Consider the following 20,159-nt stretch of genomic DNA (forward strand, 5'->3'; position numbering starts at 1 on the left):
AAATAAAAAAACAACTTTAAAATGACTTTGGTGTGGAGATACCAGAGTTGGACTGGGATGGACAAGGTCAAACGTCAAATTACACCAGATTATAGTCAGGGCTATAACCTGGTGTCTTCTGATTTTTGACCTTAAAATAACTTAACAGCCTATTTTGTGATCTGGATATGTTCCTGTTTGTGAAGGAAAACTGTCGGAATAAAGGATTAGATTGCTGATGTGATAACGCTCAACTCAATCTCCTGTCATTCCCCCGTGATTCTCCTTCCTGATTAATATATCTGTCTGTCTCAGCTTTGAAAATGCTTAATGACCCAGCCTTGACAGCCCCCTGTCGTAAAGGATTCCACAGATTCACTCCCCTCTGAGAGAAGAAGTTCCTCCTCATCTTTGTCTTAAATGGGTGACCCTGTATTCTGAGATGATGCCCCCGGTCCTAGACTCTGCCATATGGGGAACTAACCTTTCCTTAGCTACTCTTAAGCCCCCTAAGAATCTTACGTGTTTCAATAAAGTCATCTCTCATTTTTCTGAACTCCAGTGAGTCCAGGTCTAATGTACTGAACCTTTCCTCATACGACACTCCCCTCATAACTGGGATCAGCCTGGTGAACTTCTCTGGACAGCCTCCAATGCCAGTATATCACTCCTTAGATAATGGACCCAATGCTGTTCACAATACCCTAGCTGTGGTCTGGTGAGTGCCTTCCAGTTCCATCACGTTACTGAAGAGAGACAGTACACTGCTGGGACAGTAATTGGCTGGGTGGGATTTGTCCTGTTTTTTTGGGCAACTTTCCAGTTGCCAACATGCCAAGGTTGAAACAGCTTGGCCATGATCCCAGCCACTTTCGGAGCACACATCTTCAGTCCTATTGCTGGAATGTTGTTAGCGACCGTACCATTTGCAGTGTCCACGTGGAGTGACTCGAATTGGCTGAAATCAGGCATCTGTTGTGCCAGGGACCACGGGGATCATTAACTTACCACTTTTAGCTGAAACAGATTACAGAATGGTCCAGGCTTGTCTTCTGCTCCAGATGTGCTGGATGTCCCCACATTCAAAAATAGGAACAAAAACAGAAAATACTGGAGAAACCCAAAGTGAAAGAACAAAAGAGAAGTCCAGCACAGGAACAGGCCCTTCGGCCCTCCATGTCTGTGCCAATTATCATGCCCTAACTCAACTAAAAATCAAATCTTCTGTCCTTATTCAGTCCATACCCTTCTATTCCTTCCCGAATCATGTAACCATCCAGATGCCTCTTAAATATCACCAGTGTGCCCACTTCCACCACCTCTCTGGCAGTGCATTCCAGGCTCCCACCACTCTCTGCATGAAAAGCATCCCTCACACATCTCCCTTAAACTTTCCCCCTCTCCCCTTGAACCTGTGCCCCCTTGTAATTGAAGCTTCTGGGAAAACGCCTCTGACTATCCATCCTATCTAGGCCTCTCATAATTGTGCAGACCTCAATCAGGTCTCCTCTGAGCTGCCATCTTTCCTGTGAAAACAATCCTAGTCTCCTAATATCCTCGAGACCAGGCAACATCCTGGTGAATGTTCTCTGCACTCTCCAAAGCTTCCACGTCCTTCTGGTAATGTGGCGATCAAAACTGCGCACAGGACTCAAAATGTGGCCTAATAAGTTTTATATAGAACATAGAACAATACAGCACAGAACAGGCTCTTCGGCTCTCAATGTTGCGCCAACCTACGAACTATTCTCAGCCCGTTCCCTACACTATCCCATCATCATCCATGTGCTTATCCAAGGATTGTTTAAATCTCCCTAACGTGGCTGAGTTAACTACATTGGCAGGTAGGGCATTCCACACCCTGACCATTCTCTGAGTAAAGAGAGCTGCATCATGGATTGCCAACTCTTGTATTCCATGCCCTGGCCAATGAAGGTCAGCATGCCATATGCCTCTTTAATCATCTTGGCCAACTCTATTGTCACTTTGAGGGAACTGTGGGCCTGCTTGCTCAGATCTGTGTGTGTGAATGTTCCTAAGAGTTCTGCATTTCACAGTATAATTCAGTCCAAAATTGATTTCTCCAAAATGCATCACTTCGCATTTGTCTGGATTAAACTCCATCTGCCATTTCTGTGCCCAAGTTGCCATTCTATCTTTATCCTGTTGTAATCTTTCACAATCATCGGCACTATCAGAAACTCCACCAATCTTCATGTCACCTGCAAACGTACTCATCTGGCCACCCACATTTTTCTCCAGGTTATTTATACCTACTACAAACAACAGCGGACCCAAGACTGATCCCTGTGGAACGCCACTCGTTACTACTCTCCATTCTGTAAAACACCCTCCCATCAGAAGGCTACCTTCTGACTTCTATGACCAAGCCGGTTTTGTATCCATCTAGGCAGCCCACCCCAAATCCCAATAGCATGTGTGGAGAGAGAAACAGAGTTAACATTTTCAGTGCACTATGACACTTCTTTGGAGCTGAGAAGGGGATATTTGTTGAGCTTCAGCCTCTTGCCAATTGTTTAATTGTCTGCTCCATTCACGCCTGGATGTGACAGGACTGCAGTACTCAGATCTGATCCATTGGTAATGGGATTGCTTATGCTGTTTGACATGCAAGTAACTTTCTGTTAAGCCTTATGCCTAGTATTGCACCTGATACGTCCTGCAAACTTTATTGAACCAGGGCTGATACCTCAGCTAGATGGTGTTAGTAGAGGAATCAAACATTTTTGGGGGTGGTTGTGAATGTGGAATTCAGAATGCAGACAGCTCAGCCTTGATCTTATTAAATTGCAGAATGGGCAGGAGAGCAAGTGGTTTATTCCTGCTCTAATTCCAATGTTTGTGTTTGCAAGGAGTGGTTCCAGGAGTTTAATTGTCCCGCAGCCTGTTGCTGGACTGGTCTGTGGGCCTTCCTAATTTCGGCTTTTCACCAGCTCCCAGATTGTAAGGGTTTTTCAGGATTGACATGGTTACAGGATGTGTCGTTATTTTCAGTGCCTCATTCAATGCCCTATCATGTGTTTGATTGTTCAATCCTTTCAGGTGTCATTGAGAGCAATTACATGTCAGCCATATTGCCGTGGGTCTGCAGTCACATGGCCATGGACTGGGTAAGAATGGCAGATTTTCTTCCCTAAAGGGCACGGATTGGTTTCCATGGCAATTGACAGTGTCATTGTCTTCATTGCTGGGACTGAACTGTTGAATCCCTCTTGGAATAAATCTAATCCCTAAATGATTTGTCTGGGTCTCTGGAATACTCAGGCTGTGAGATTATAACCAGTCATATTGAATATTATCTGATTTAGAGCTGTTTCTGAAAAGTCACCATTTTGGCTCACCTTACTTAATGCAGAGTTCAAGAGCAGGCATCGAGCTGCTAGGTGCTACATCAATGAATGTGGCTGTTTCAGGTAATATCCTTCAGTATTCATTCCCAGTTTAGGTTTGACTGGGAGGTGCCCAAAGTGGGAAACGTCAGCTCTAGCCAAGAGTGGTCATATACACTCACCTTTTCTTTAAACAACATCTTGACAATGGGAACCTTTTTTTAAACTGTCTTGGCAGAATGAGAACTCATAAATACCATCTGCAATAACATTAAAGGCTTTCCAGAGTGTGGTGGTTGTCATGGTGAGGCAAATACATGATACCGTGGAATCAAAACACTCACAAAGTCAATAGTTTCAAAATGTTACCATGCATCAAGAGTTCAGAGAATGAATGCTGTTACCTTTCACACATAAAACCACCTTTCCTGATAGCTCAGGACCTCAGGCAATTAAAGCCGTTCTGGTTCCAGTTTTAGCTACCCCATAATCTCTAGCAATTCAAAAACAATTAATTTGTCATTTTTTTCATTGTTTTCATTGTTTCATAGAATCATGGATTTGTTACAGTCCCTTTGGCCCACCACAAACATGTTAGCTCTTAGCCAAGGCTATTCAGCTAGGCCCCAGTCCTGCCTTTCCCTGTGGCTCTGCAGATTTCTGTTCTTTGTGCTCAACTAATTCTGTTCTGAAAGTTCTGATTGAATCTTCCTCTCTCACACTCTCAAGTCACAGACAGACTCGACATCATAACCGCTCGCTGTGTAGAAAGGGTTTGCCTTGGATTGTCATTTATTTTTTTCATAACACCTTAAACCAGTGTCCTCTGATTCTGCCAAAGGAAAGCTGCTACTTTCTATCTGCTCTCTAAACCTGTCAACACGAAGTCTTCAATGAAATTTCCTCTCTGTTTACTTCTCACTCAGGAGAACAGCCCCAGCTTCTCCAATCTATCCAGGTAACCAAAGAGTCATGCAAGCCCATACACAGGCAGGTTATGGCCTAGTGGTATTATCACTGGACTCTCAATCCAGAGAACATCCTGGGGCTGAGGTTAAAACCATGCCACAGCAGATGGTGAAGTTGAATTTTATTTTAAAATCTGGAATTAAGAGTTTAATGATGGCTACGAAGCTGTTGCCAATTATTGGGAAAAAACACATTTGGTTTGTCATGTCCTTCAGGGACGGTCACTGCCATCCTTACCTGGTCTGGCCTACATGTGACTCCAGACCCACAGCAATGTGGCTGATTCTCAACTGCCCTCTGGGTAAATGGGGTGGGCAATAAATGCAAGCATGGCCAGGGATGCACGCATTCTGTTACTGAATTGTTTAAAAAGCTGAAATTGGTACAGTAGAGTGCAGCACACTCCATGTGTTACAGAACAGTATACTCCATGAGGTACAGGACAGTATAATCCATGTTGTAGAGTACAGTTTACTCTATGTAGTACAGTACAGTATACTCCATGTGGTACAGTACAGTACAGCATACTCCATGCGGTACAGTACAATATTCTCCATGTGGTACAGTACAGTATACTCCATGAGGTACAGTACAGTACAGTATACTCCATGAGGTACAGTACAGTACAGTATACTCCATGCGGCTGAATACAGTATACTCCATGTGGTACAGTACAGTTTACTCCATGTGGTAGAGTACAGTTTACTCCATGTGGTACAGTACAGTATACTCCATGTGGTACAGTACAGTACAGTATACTCCATGAGGTACAGTACAGTATACTCCATATGGTACAGTACAGTACAGTATACTCCATGCGGTACAGTACAGTTTACTCCATGAGGTACAGTACAGTAAACTCCATGCGGTACAGTACAGTTTACTCCATGTGGTACAGTACAGTATACTCCATGAGGTACAGTACTGTATACTCCATATGGTACAGTACAGTACAGTATACTCCATGCGGTACAGTACAGTTTACTCCATGAGGTACAGTACAGTATACTCCATGTGGTACAGTACAGTACAGTATACTCCATATGGTACAGTACAGTACAGTATACTCCATGCGGTACAGTACAGTTTACTCCATGAGGTACAGTACAGTATACTCCATGTGGTACAGTACAGTACAGTATACTCCATATGGTACAGTACAGTACAGTATACTCCATGCGGTACAGTACAGTTTACTCCATGAAGTACAGTACAGTAAACTCCATGCGGTACAGTACAGTTTACTCCATGTGGTACAGTACATTATACTCCATGAGGTACAGTACAGTATACTCCATATGGTACAGTACAGTACAGTATACTCCATGCGGTACAGTACAGTTTACTCCATGAGGTACAGTACAGTTTACTCCATGTGGTACAGTACAGTATTCTCCATGCGGTAAAGTACAGTATACCCCATGCGGTGGAGCACAGTTTACTCCACGTGGTACATTACAGTATACTCCATGAGGTACAGTAGAGTATACACCATGTGGTACAGTACAGTATACCCCATGTGGTACAGTATAGTATAATCCGTGAGGTACAGTACAGTACACTATACTCCATGTGGTACACTACAGTACAGTATACTCCATGTGGTACAGTACAGTATACTCCATGTGGTACAGTACAGTAAACTATACTCCATGAGCTATACTACAGTATTGTATTCTCCAAACGGTACAGTACAGTATGCGGCATGCGGTGGAGTATGTTTACCCCATGTGGTACAGTACAGTATACTCCATGAGGTACAGTACAGTATACTCCATATGGTACAGTACAGTATACTCCATGCAGTACAGTACAGTATACTCCATATGGTACAGTACAGTATACTCCATGCAGTACAGTACAGTATACTCCATATGGTACAGTACAGTATACTCCATGCAGTACAGTACAGTATACACCATGTGGTACAGTACAGTATACTCCATGCAGTACAGTACAGTATACTCCATGAGGTACACTACAGTACAGTATTCTCCATGAGGTACAGTACAGTATAATCTGTGAGGTACAGTACAGTACACTATACTCCATGTGATACACTACAGTACAGTATACTCCATGCAGTACAGTACAGTATGCTTCATGTGGTGGAGTACAGTTTACTCCACGTGGTACGGTACAGTATACTCCATGCGGAGGAATACAATTTACTCCATAAGGTACAGTATAGTATACTCCATGTGGTACAGTACAGTACACCCCATGTGGTACAGTATAGTATAATCCGTGAGGTACAGTACAGTACACTATACTCCATGTGGTACACTACAGTACAGTATACTCCATGTGGTACAGTACAGTATACTCCAGGTGGTACAGTACAGTATACTCCATTTGGTACAGTACTTTATACTCCATGTGGTACAGTACAGTATACTCCATTTGGTACAGTACAGTATACTCCAGGTGGTACAGTACAGTATACTCCATGTGGTACAGTACAGTATACTCCATTTGGTACAGTACTTTATACTCCATGTGGTACAGTACAGTATACTCCATTTGGTACAGTACTTTATACTCCATGTGGTACAGTACAGTATACTCCATTTGGTACAGTACAGTATACTCCATGTGGTACAGTACAGTATACTCCATTTGGTACAGTACAGTATTCTCCATGCGATACAGTACAGTATATTCCATGCAGTGGAGTACAATTTACTTCATGTGGTACAGTACAGTATACTCCATGCGGTACTGTACAGTATATTCCATTTGGTACAATACATTACAGTATACTCCATGCGGTAGAGTGTAGTATACTCCATGTGGTACAGTTCTGTACACTATACTCCATGAGGTACACTACAGTACAGTATTGTCCATGCGGGACAGTACAGTATACCCCATGAGGTACAGGACAGTATAATCCGTGAGGTACAGTACAGTATACTATACTCCATGTGGTACACTACAGTACAGTATACTCCTGTGGTACAGTACAGTATACTCCATTTGGTACAGTACAGTATACTCCAGGCAGTACAGTACTGTATACTCCATATGGTACACCAGATTGCAGTATTCTCCATGCGATACAGTACAGTATATTCCATGTGGTGGAGCACAGTTTACTCCATGAGGTACAGTACAGTATACTCCATGCAGTACAGTACAGTTTACTCCATGGGATACAGTACAGTTTACTCCATGAGGTACAGTACAGTACAGTATACTCCATGAGGTACAGTACAGTATACTCCATGAGGTACAGTACAGGATACTCCATGTGGTGTAGTATAGTATACTTCATGCAGTACAGTACAGTATACCCCATGTGCTACAGTACAGTTTACTCCATGCGGTACAGTACAGTATACTCCATGAGGTACAGTACAGTATACTCTATGCAGTATAGTACAGTATACCCCATGTGGTACAGTACAGTATACTCCATCCGGTACAGTACAGTATACTCCATGAGGTACAGTAGAGTGCAGTATACTCTATGTGGTATGGTACAGTACAGCATACTCATTGTGGTACAGTACAGAACACTACACGCCATGTGGTACAGTACAGCATATTCCATGTGGTACAGTACATTACAGTATACTCCATGTGACACAGTACAACATACTCCATGTGGTACAGTACAGTATGCTCCATGAGGTGCAGTACAGTACAGTATACTCCATGTGGTATGGTCCAGTACAGCATACTCATTGTGGTACAGTACAGAACACTACACGCCATGTGGTACAGTACAGCATATTCCATGTGGTACAGTACATTACAGTATACTCCATGTGACACAGTACAACATACTCCATGTGGTACAGTACAGTATACTCCATGAGGTACAGTACAGTATACTCCATGAGGTGCAGTACAGTACAGTATACTCCATGTGGTATGGTACAGTACAGTATACTCCATGAGGTGCAGCACAGTATACTCCATGTGGTACAGTATAGTACACTATACTCCATGTGGTACAGTACAGCATATTCCATGTACAGTACAGTACAGTATTCTCCACGTGGTACGGTACAGTGCAGCATACTCCATGTGGTACAGTACATTACAGTATACTCCATGTGACACAGTACAACATACTCCATGTGGTACAGTACAGTATACTCCATGTGGTACAGGACAGTATATGCCATGTGGTACAGTACAGTACAGTATACTACATGTGGTACAGTTCAGTAAAGTATATTCCACGTGGTACGGTATAGTACAGTATACTTTATGTGGTACAGTACAGTATCCTCCATGTGGTACAGTACAGTACAGTATACTCCATGTGGTACAGTACAGTTCAGTATCCTCCACGTGGTACAGTACAGCATACTCCAGGTGGTACAGTACAGTATGCTCCATGAGGTACAGTACAGCACACTATACTCCACACGGTACAGTACAGTATACTCCATGAATTACAGTACAGTATGCTCCATGTGCTACAGTACAGTACATTATACTCCATGAGGTACAGTACAGTACAGTAGAGGTACTGTACTGTACATTATACGCCATGTGGTACATTACAGTACAGTATAATCCATGTGGTACAGTACAGTATACTCCATGTGGTACATTGCAGTATACTCCATAAGGTACAGTACAGTACACTATACTCCATGTCGTGTAGTACAGTACTGTATACTCCATGTGGTACAGTACAGTATACTACATGAGGTACAGTACAGTACACTATACTCCACGCGGTACAGTACACTATACTCCATGTGTTACAGTACAGTATACTCCATGAGGTACAGTACTGTACATTATATGCCATGTGGTACAGTACAGTACAGCATAATCATTGTGGTACAGTACACTATACTCCATGTGGTACAGTACAGTATACTCCATAAGGTACAGTACTGTACATTATACTTCATGAGGTACAGTACAGTACACTATACTCCATGTGGTACAGTACAGTATACTCCATAAGGTACAGTACTGTACATTATACTTCATGAGGTACAGTACAGTACACTATACTCCATGTGTTACAGTACAGTATACTCCATGAGGTACAGTACTGTACATTATATGCCATGTGGTACAGTACAGTACAGCATAATCATTGTGGTACAGTACACTATACTCCATGTGGTACAGTACAGTATACTCCATAAGGTACAGTACTATACATTATACGCCATGTGGTACAGTACAGTACAGTATAGTCCATGTGGTACAGTGCAGTATACTCCATAAGGTACAGTACAGTACACTATACTTCATGAGGTGCAGTACACTACACTATACTCCATGTGGTATAGTACTGTACAGTATCGTCCATAGTTTATGTGAAGATTTGTAGCTCGGGTGCTCGTTGTTGTGGTTCTGTTCGCCGAGCTGGGAATTTGTGTAGCAGACGTTTCGTCCCCTGTCTTGGTGACATCCTCAGTGCTTGGGAGCCTCCTGTGAAGCGCTTCGGTGATCTTTCCTCCGGCATTTGTCGTGATTACTATAGTATTTATAGTAATCTATACTATAGTATACTATAGTAATCACTATAAATGCCGGAGGAAAGATCACAGAAGCGCTTCACAGGAGGGCCCCAAGCACTGAGGATGTCACCAAGACAGGGGACGAAACGTCTGCAACACAAATTCCCAGCTCGGCGAACAGAACAACAACAGTATCCTCCACTTGATACAGTACAGTACAGTCTTCTCCACATGGTATGGTACAGTACAGTATACTCCATGAGGTACAGTACAGTATACTCCATGAGGTACAGTACAGCACACTATACTCCATGAGGTACAGTACATTATACTCCATGAAGTACAGTACAGTATACTCCACGTGGTATGGCACAGTACAGTATACTCCATGTGCTACAGTACATTACAGTATACTCCTTGCGGTACAATACAGTACACTCCATGTGGTACAGTACAGTATACTCCATGAAGTGTAGTACAGTATACTCCATGTGGTACAGTACAGTTTACTCCATGAGTTACAGCACAGCACATATACTCCACGTGGTACAGTATGGTACAGTATACTCCATGTGGAACAGTACAATACAGTATACTCAATGCGGTACAGGACAGTATACTCCATGAGTTACATCACAGCACAGTATACTCCATGTGGTACAGTACACTATACTCCATGCGGTGCAGTACAGTATACTCCATGTGCTACAGTACAGTATACTCCATATCATACAGTACAGTACAGTATACACCATGTGGTACAGTAAATTATACTCCATGTGGTAAAGTATAGTATAGTCTTGATGGTACAGTTCAGTACAGTATACTCCATGTGGTACAGTACACTCCATGTGATACAGTACAGCATACTCTATGTAGTACAGTACAGTACAGTATACTCCATGCGTTACAATACAGTCTGCTCCATATGGTACAGTATACCTCATGTAGTACAGTACAGTATACTCCATGTGATACAGTAAAGCATACTCCATGTGGTACAGTACCGTACAGTATCCACCATGTGGTACAGTAAAGTATACTCCATGTGGTATAATACAGTATATACCATGTGGTATAGTAGAGTATAGTCTCTGTGGTACAATTCAGTACAGTATACTCCATGTGATACAGTACAGTATACTCCATGTAGTACAGCACAGTACAGTATACTCCATGCAGTACAATACAGTCTACTCCATGTGGTACAGTATACCCCATGTAGTACAGTACAGTATACCCATGTGGTGCAGTACAGTACAGTATACTCCATGTGGTGCAGTACAGCATGCACCATGATGTACAATACAGTATGCACCAAGAAGTAAGTACAGTATACTCAATGTGGTACAATCCAGTACAGTATACCCCATGCAGTACAGTACAGTATACTTCATGAGGTACAGTACAGTACAGTATTCTCCATAAGGTACAGTACAGTATACTCCATAAGGTGCAATGCGGTACAGTATGTTCCATGTAGTACAGTATGTTCCATGCAGTACAGTACAGCATATGCCATGAGGTACAGTACAGTACAGTGTACTCCATGAGGTACAGTACAGTATACTCCACGTGGTACAGTGCAGTATACTGCATGTGATACAGTACGGTATACTCCATGAGGTACAGTACAGTATACTGCATGTGATACAGTACGGTATACTCCATGAGGTACAGTACAGTATACTGCATGTGATACAGTACGGTATACTCCATGAGGTACAGTACAGTATACTGCATGTGATACAGTACAGTATACTCCATGAGGTACAGTTTAGTATTCTCAATGAGGTACAGTACAGTATACTCCATGAGGTACAGTGCAGTACAGTATTCTCCATGCGGTACAGTGCTATATACTCCATGAGATACAGTACAGTATATTCCATGTGGTGCAGTACACAATACTCCATGTGGTACAGAACAGTGCAGTATACTCCATGAGGTACAGTACAGCATACTCCATGTGGTACAGTACAATATACTTCATGCGGTAGAGTACAGTTTACTCCATGTGGTACAGTACAGTACAGTATACTATAATGAGGTACAGAACAGTATACTCCATGCAGTACTGTATAGTTTACTCCATGTGCTAAAGTACAGTATACTCCATGTGGTACAGTACAGTACAGTATACTCCATGTGGTACAGTACAGTATACTCCATGTGGTACAGTACAGTACAGTATACTCCATGTGGTACAGTACAGTATACTCCATGTGGTAAAGTACAGTATACTCCATGTGGTACAGTACAGTACAGTATACTCCATGAGGTACAGTATAGTTTACTTCATGTGGTAACATACAGTATACTCCATGCGGTACAGTACAGTATACTCCATGTGGTACAGTACAGTTTACTCCATGCGGTACAGGATAGTTTACTCCATGTGGTAGAGTAACAGTTTACTGCATGCGGTAGAATAGAGTACAGTATATTCCATGTGGTGGAGTACAGTTTACCCCATGTGGTACTGTACAGTATACTCCATGTAGTACAGTACTGTACAGTATACACCATGTGGTACAGTACACTATACTCTATGTGGTACAGTACAGTTCAGTATACTCCACGAGGTACAGTACAGTATACTCCATGCAGTACAGTACAGTATACTCCATGAGGTACAGTACACTATACTACATGAGGTACAATTCAGTATACTCCACGAGGTACAGTACAGCATACCCCATGTGGTACAGTACAATATACTTCATGCGGTAGAGTACAGTTTACTCCATGTGGTACAGTACAGTACAGTATACTATAATGAGGTACAGAACAGTATACTCCATGCAGTACTGTATAGTTTACTCCATGTGCTAAAGTACAGTATACTCCATGTGGTACAGTACAGTACAGTATACTCCATGTGGTACAGTACAGTATACTCCATGTGGTACAGTACAGTACAGTATACTCCATGAGGTACAGTATAGTTTACTTCATGTGGTAACATACAGTATACTCCATGCGGTACAGTACAGTATACTCCATGTGGTACAGTACAGTTTACTCCATGCGGTACAGGATAGTTTACTCCATGTGGTAGAGTAACAGTTTACTGCATGCGGTAGAGTAGAGTACAGTATATTCCATGTGGTGGAGTACAGTTTACCCCATGTGGTACTGTACAGCATACTCCATGTAGTACAGTACTGTACAGTATACACCATGTGGTACAGTACACTATACTCTATGTGGTACAGTACAGTTCAGTATACTCCACGAGGTACAGTACAGTATACTCCATGCAGTACAGTACAGTATACTCCATGAGGTACAGTACACTATACTCCATGAGGTACAATTCAGTATACTCCACGAGGTACAGTACAGTATACTCCATGTGGTACAGTACAGTATACTCCATGCAGTACAGTAGAGTATACTCCATGTGGTACAGTACAGTATACTCCATGCAGTACAGTAGAGTATACTCCATGTGGTACAGTACAGTATACTCCATGCAGTACAGTAGAGTATACTCCATGTGGTACAGTACAGTATACTCCATGAGGTACAGTACAGTAGAGTATACTCCATGTGGTACAGTACAGTATACTCCATGAGGTACAGTACAGTACAGTATACTCCATGCGGTGGAGTACAGTATACTCCATGCGGTGGAGTACAGTATACTCCATTTCTTGTTTATTGGTTTTTCCACCTGAACTGCCAAGTTTAACCAATTGTCTGATGAAATCCCACATCCTTCTGTTCATGCACCACTGTTACATTTGTGCCCTTTATTTTCAGTTGCCTCTACTTTCTCTTCAATGACTTCTCACGCTCTGTACCACCTTTTGAATGATTAAATAAACAGTCATAAAAGTCTATTGTGTTTGGACTTATTACATTGCAGCTAAGCTGTCTTTAAGTGTGGCACTCCTCTGACTGGAATCTGCCCGTGTTGAAATCCTGAAAGTGATATCTTCCAACATAAGCCCCAAGTTTCCTTACCTGCTGATCATTGCTTCCTGTTTACAGTCACTGCGCGCCTTCAAATGAATTACAGGTTGTTCTTCTATAGCACGTGTTTCGTTAATGTGAATTCACTGGAACGCGATTGACAAATTAGGGACATTGTTGCTAAAGCGCGAACTGTTCAAATGTGTGTTGACGGTATCATGATTATATCGCCAACTCTTTCAGCACTGTTTCTAAACCGCGAATCTTCTATAACACAGGCTTGTACAAGAACCGAACCGTTGTGTTAGAGAAGAACTACCTGTAACAACTCTGCTCGCTTCATATTAAACTTGAGTTCTGCATTTTACCCACTGAATTGTACCAATTTCCTCCTGTACTAAATGGAAGACTTACAGGAGGAGGCCATTCAGCCTCTCCAGACTAACAACAGCAGGGGGATGGCCATTCAGCCTCTCGAGACTGACCTGCCATTCCTTTAGTTCATGGCTACTCTGTGTTTTAGCTCTTTTGTTTCTGTATTACCGAATACCTCTTGGAATTTTTAATTGCTCCAGCCTCAGCAACATTTCTACAAAGGGAATTCTGGGTACCCACATGTTCTCTGTGCCTGTGTAAGGAGAGATTGAGCAGTTAAGGCCCACACTGTCAGGCATTTCAAAGAGTGAGAGGAGATCGCATTGAGAGGTCTGAACCAGTGATTGACAGAACAGCCACAGAGAGGATGGTTCCTCATGTGAGACGATCTAGAATGAGAGGTCATTGGTTTAGAATAAGGGCTAGCAGATTTAGAATTGAGATGGGGAGGAATTCCTTCTCTCAAAGGGTCATGAATCTGAGGAATTCACTCCCCCCAGAGTGTGGTGGATGCTGGGACACTGAGTAAATTTAAGGAGGAGATAGAGAGATTGTTAATGAGAAATGGGTTGGAGGGTTATGGGGAGAGGGCAGGAAAATGGAGTTGATTGGAGCTGAGATGAGTTCAGCTATGATTGTATTAAATGGCGGAGCTGGCTTGAGGGGCTGAATGGCCTCCTCCTGCATGTGTTATGTGCTTCCTAAAATCACCCCAGAATGACTCTGCTCCAACTTCAAGATTTAATTCCATTGCTCCAACTCCTTGCCTGGAAAACAGTCTCTCCTTCTCTGTCTGATGAACAAATGAAAACATAGCTTGAAAAAGAGACAATGTAGAACATAGTTTTGATATTAGTAGATATGATTCATTGGCACTTGCTCTATGAGTCTCATCTGTGCCTGCCTTTGATTTTTTGAAAAGCATGTTTGGAATCACATAAGAGCTGAGAGCACCCTCTCATTTCAGTGAGTATGTTTCAACTTAGATTGCAATTAAAGTACTGCACTGGTGAACGATTGACAGTGTACAAAGACTCCTGTTAACCTGGTAACTAGTCAGATGTGAGGAAACACAGTGTGGACCCCTTTCTGGTTTTTATTTAATGTAACACTGTCATTGACTGTGGAATGGTGTGGAGGTGCCAGTGTTGCACTGGGGTGGACAAAGTCAGAAGTCACACAACACCAGGTTATAGTCCAACAGGTTTATTTGAAATCACAAGCAGTGCTCCAAAAGCTTGTGATTTCAAATAAACCTGTTGGACTATAACCTGGTGTTGTGTGACTTCTGACTGTTTGAGGAAACAAAGGCTTTTGTAGATGGCAGTGTTCTTATCACAGTCCAGAGAATTAAAGACCAAACCAAGGCTGGCACTTCACTGCAGCGTTGGCAGAGTGCTGCACTGCCACTGGTACCATAGAACAGGAGATCATGTAACCCATCAAGCTCCTGAAAGAGTTACCTAGCTCATCCCATTCTCCAGAAACAAAGACAGAAATTGCTGGAAAAGCTCAGCAGAAATAACAGCTCTATGGAGAGAAATCACATGAATGTTTCGGGTGCAGTGACCCTTCCCCAGAACCCATTTTCCATCCTTATCTCCTTGGCCCTCTGAATCTATCCCAATCAAATATATATCCAACTGTTTTAAAGCCCCCTAGGAATTGACCTCCACCACTGTCCCAGGCAATGCATTCTAAATCCTAACAACTCCCTGAGTAAAGAGGTTTGTCCTCATCTCACTCCTAGATGTCTTGCTGACAATCTTGCAATTGTGATCGCTTTATTACTGAGGTAATCTCATTATTTTCACAATGCTGTTTGTACCAGCTTGTTGTGAACAACCAGACTATGCCTCCTACATACCACCACTGAATACATTTCACAAGTAACTCAATGGTTTTCCATACAACCATAAGACCATAAGACATAGGAGCAGAAGTGAGGCTATTTAGACCATTGAGTCTGCTCCACTATTCAATCATGGCTGAGAAGTTTCTCAACCCCATTCTCCCACAACCCTTGATCCCCTTGAACTCAAGAACCTATCTGTCTCCATCTAAAATATACTCAATAACCTGGCCTCCACCGCCTTTCTGATGTTTCTGATGTTCTTAGATCATGAAAGACATGTTATCAATCCAAGCTCTCTCCATCTCTCTGTCTCTGTCTCTCCCTTTCTCTGTCTCTGTCTCTCCCTTTCTCTGTCTCTGTCTGTCTCCGTCTCTCCCTCTCTCTGTGAATGCTTTGTGCAGTTTTGACCCATTGGAATGAACAAAACTCCAATGTAGTCAGCTGCTTCTCCAGTCAGGGAGATGAGTTTTGTAAGCTTCTCTCCTACACCAGGTTTCTCCAGCATCATCAAGTTAATGCACCAAAATCAAGGATTCTTGTGTTTTAATAACTTGCTGTCAATTTGAAATGTAATTGTAATGCAACAATAACCTTTCTTTCTTTGCTCCTACTTTCCCAAGAAACCTTCTCTTCAAATCTAACAACTAATACCTTGTTCATCACTTTGCTTTTTGTCTCAGACATTAGTTTAAGTTGCAATCTGATATCCTCTCTCGTACAGAGGCTGTAATATTATCTTTCCAAAGCCAAATAAACATCTGCATCCACTTGTCACCAGTACATTCTAACTATAAATCTGTACAATATTGATGCATTCAAATAATTTTGTAAAACATTCAGGATTTGGTGGCATTTATGGTGTCATCAAAGTCCCTCAATGTCTTTTGCTCCAACCAATGTTATACATCGGTTCTCAGTCAATCAGAGAATCGACATTCTTGTTTCTAAATTTGATCATAGCTTCCCCTTTCCAAGTCTCTGAAATCTCCTCCAATGCAGACTATGCTAACTGAAAGACAGGAAAGATGGAAGTGTTTGTTTCTTGGGCTGATGTTTGAACGTTTGAAGTTGAGTCCTCCAGAGGTCGGTATTGGGTGTCCAGCTTTCCCTGCCTCATGCTAATGACCCAGCTTTTTTGGTGCGCTGGGAATAATGTCAAAATCTGAAGATGGTACAAAACTTGGAGGCAGTGTGAATGGTGAGGAGGATGGTGTAGAACTTCCAAAGGACAGAGACAATGAATAGAAATGGCAGATGAAGTTCAGTGCGGAGACACATTTTAGCCGGTGGTGAAATAACTCCCCAGAGGACTGCATGTAGTCACCAAGTCCCCCTTTATTGATGCCTTAACACTGACCCAGCTCCCTTGGTGCCAGGTCTCAGAGTAAACAGAATCTCTGACAGTCCTGTTTATTTTTAAGAATTTTATTAGCCAGTAGAACATACAGTAAATGTGAACAACCATATACAAGAAACATCAATTTACAGGGGAAAGGGGTGGCAAAACCAGACCCCCAACCCCCTCGTACAACCACTTCACAGGGAAATAAGGACAAACCTGGAATCCCATTACATTATCAGGAAGGATACAATGAACACAATCACATGCAAACACTCTGATAAACCGAATAATGGAATAGTGCATTTAATACAGACACCTCCAGCAACTCAGCAAACCTCCTACCTTCTGGCAGTCCATCCTGTTGACACTCCTGTTTCTATCTGTCAGCCAGGGCTCCCTGATTGGACCAGGTTAACAGCCCCAATTAGGGAACTCCTATTCTGCGAGGGCCACCTGGCTGACCTTGTTGCAATCACTACCTGTAGAACATGGAGAGATAATAAAATATAAAAGCTCTTACCAGAAAGGGGTTTCAGGAGCAGGAAAGCGTTGAAACATGGAGAATAGAAGTTGAAGTAAGCAGTTCAGTCCTTTGAGCTTGTTCCACTGTGAAATATGACCATCTGACTCAGTCCCTGTTCCTGCTACCTTCTCCACACCCTTTTATCCCTTTAGCTCTCAGAACTATACATGACTCCTCCTTCAAATCTTCAATGCTTTGGTCTCAATTGCTTTCTGTGACAGGGAATTCCACAGGCTCCCCACTCTCTGGGAGAAGACATATCTCCTCATCTGAGTCCGAAATGACCTACTCCATATCCTTAGACTGTGAGCCCCTGGTCCTGCACTCCCCCACCATTGGGAACATCCTTCCTGTGAGCTGGGTTTATACAGGCACAAGGTATTGGCAGTGACAGGGTAGGTACATGGAGTCTAACGGCGTTGTGGTCATGATCAACTTGTGCCAGATACATTCTGGATCTCAGCTGGAGTGATGTGCCCAGGTCTAAGTGCCAACTTTAGGAAGAACAAGCTCCCATTTGAAAGAGTGTAGGAAAGGATGATGATCTTCAGTTGTGAAGATTGAAGACATTTGGACTGTCTCCATTGTTGAGAGAAGATCTGATAAAGGTAATTTATTCAAAATTGTGAGGGGCCTTGACATATAGGGAGAGGCTATTCCTACTCACCAAATGATTGAGAACAAGAAAGCACTGATTTAAAGTAATCAGTAAAAGACGCAAAGGTGATTTTTAACATAGAGAGTGCAGAATGATTGGTCTGAGAGTATGGTGGTAGTGAGAGGTGGGGGGGGGGTCTGCAGGAATACTTCCTGTTTAAAGCTGGAAAGGATGTGTTACTGGGACGGGGGAAGTGTTGTGGTGGGGGGAGAGTGTTGTGGTGGGAGAGACTGTTGTGGTAGGGGGAGAGTGTTGTGGTGGGGGGAGTGTGTTGTGGTGGGGGGAGAGTGTTGTGGTGGGGGGAGAGTGTTGTGGTGGGAGAGACTGTTGTGGTAGGGGGAGAGTGTTGTGGTGGGAGAGACTGTTGTGGTAGGGGGAGAGTGTTGTGGTGGGAGAGACTGTTGTGGTAGGGGGAGAGTGTTGTGGTGGGGGGAGCGTGTTGTGGTGGGGGGAGTGTGTTGTGGTGGGGGGAGAGTGTTGTGGTGGGGGGGAGTGTGTTGTGGTGGGGGGAGTGTGTTGTGGTGGGGGGAGAGTATTGTGGTGGGGGGGAGTGTGTTGCGGTGGGGGGAGAGTGTTGTGGTGGGGGGAGCGTGTTGTGGTGGGGGGAGTGTGTTGTGGTGGGGGGAGAGTGTTGTGGTGGGGGGGAGTGTGTTGCGGTGCAGGGAGAGTGTTGTGGTGGGGGGAGAGTGTTGTGGTGGGGGGGAGTGTGTTGCGGTGAGGGGAGAGTGTTGAGGTAGGGAGAGACTGTTGTGGTAGGGGGAGAGTGTTGTGGTGGGGGGAGCGTGTTGTGGTGGGGGGAGTGTGTTGTGGTGGGGGGAGAGTGTTGTGGTGGGGGGGAGTGTGTTGCGGTGGGGGGAGAGTGTTGTAGTGGGAGGAGTGTTGTGGTGGGGGGAGAGTGTTGTGGTGGGGGGGAGTGTGTTGCGGTGGGGGGAGAGTGTTGAGATAGGGAGAGAGTGTTGTAGTTGGGGGAGAGTGTTGTGGTGGGGGGAGTGTGTTGCGGTGGGGGGGAGTGTTGTAGTGGGACGAGTGTTATGGTGGGGGGAGAGTATTGTGGTGGGGGGGAGAGTGTTGAGGTGGGGGGGAGTTTTGTGGTGGGGGAGAATGTTAAGGTGGGGTGAGTGTTGTGGTGGTGGGGAGATTGTTGAGGTGGGGGGAGTGTTGAGGTGGGGGGGAGAGTGTTGTGGTACATGGAGAGTGTTGTAGTGGTATGAGTCTTATGGTGGTGGGGGGGAGTGTTGTGGTGGGGGGACAGTGTTGTGGTGGGGGGAGTGTTGTGGTGGGGGCTGAGTGATGTGTTGGGGAGAGTGTTGTGTTGGGGAGAGTTTTGTGGTGGGGGAGTGTTGTGGAGGAGAGAGTGTTGTGTTGGGTGAATGTTTGTGGTGGGGGGAGAGTGTTGAGATGGGGGGAGTGTCGTGGTGGGGGCTGAGTGTTGTGGTGGGGGGAGTGTGTTGAGGTGGGGGGGAGAGTGTTGTGGTGGGGGGGAGTGTTGTGGTGGGGGGAGTGTTGTGGTGGGGGGAGTGTTGTGGTGGGTGCTGAGTGTTGTGGTGGGGGGAGTGTTGTGGTGGGGGGAGAGTGTTGTGGTGGGGTAAATGTTGTCGTGGGGGAGTGTGTTGAGGTGGGGGGGGAGAGTGTTGTGGCAGGGAGAGAGTGTTGTGGTGGGGGGAGAGTGTTTAGATGGGGGGGACTGTTGTGGTGGGGGGAGAGTGTTGAGGTGGGGGGGAGAGTGTTGTGGTGGATGGAGAGTGT

General features: G+C 43.9%; 2 pseudogenes; both read left to right on the top strand.

Moving 5' to 3' along the window:
- Nucleotides 1–4,829: 4,829 nt before the first annotated feature.
- Nucleotides 4,830–7,073, top strand: LOC140493392 (uncharacterized; annotated as a pseudogene).
- A 150-nt stretch (nt 7,074–7,223) lies between these two features.
- On the top strand, nt 7,224–13,422 carry LOC140493393 (uncharacterized; annotated as a pseudogene).
- Nucleotides 13,423–20,159: the final 6,737 nt, after the last annotated feature.

This window comes from Chiloscyllium punctatum, chromosome 22 (genome assembly GCF_047496795.1).
Source record: "Chiloscyllium punctatum isolate Juve2018m chromosome 22, sChiPun1.3, whole genome shotgun sequence".
NCBI lineage: Eukaryota > Metazoa > Chordata > Chondrichthyes > Orectolobiformes > Hemiscylliidae > Chiloscyllium > Chiloscyllium punctatum.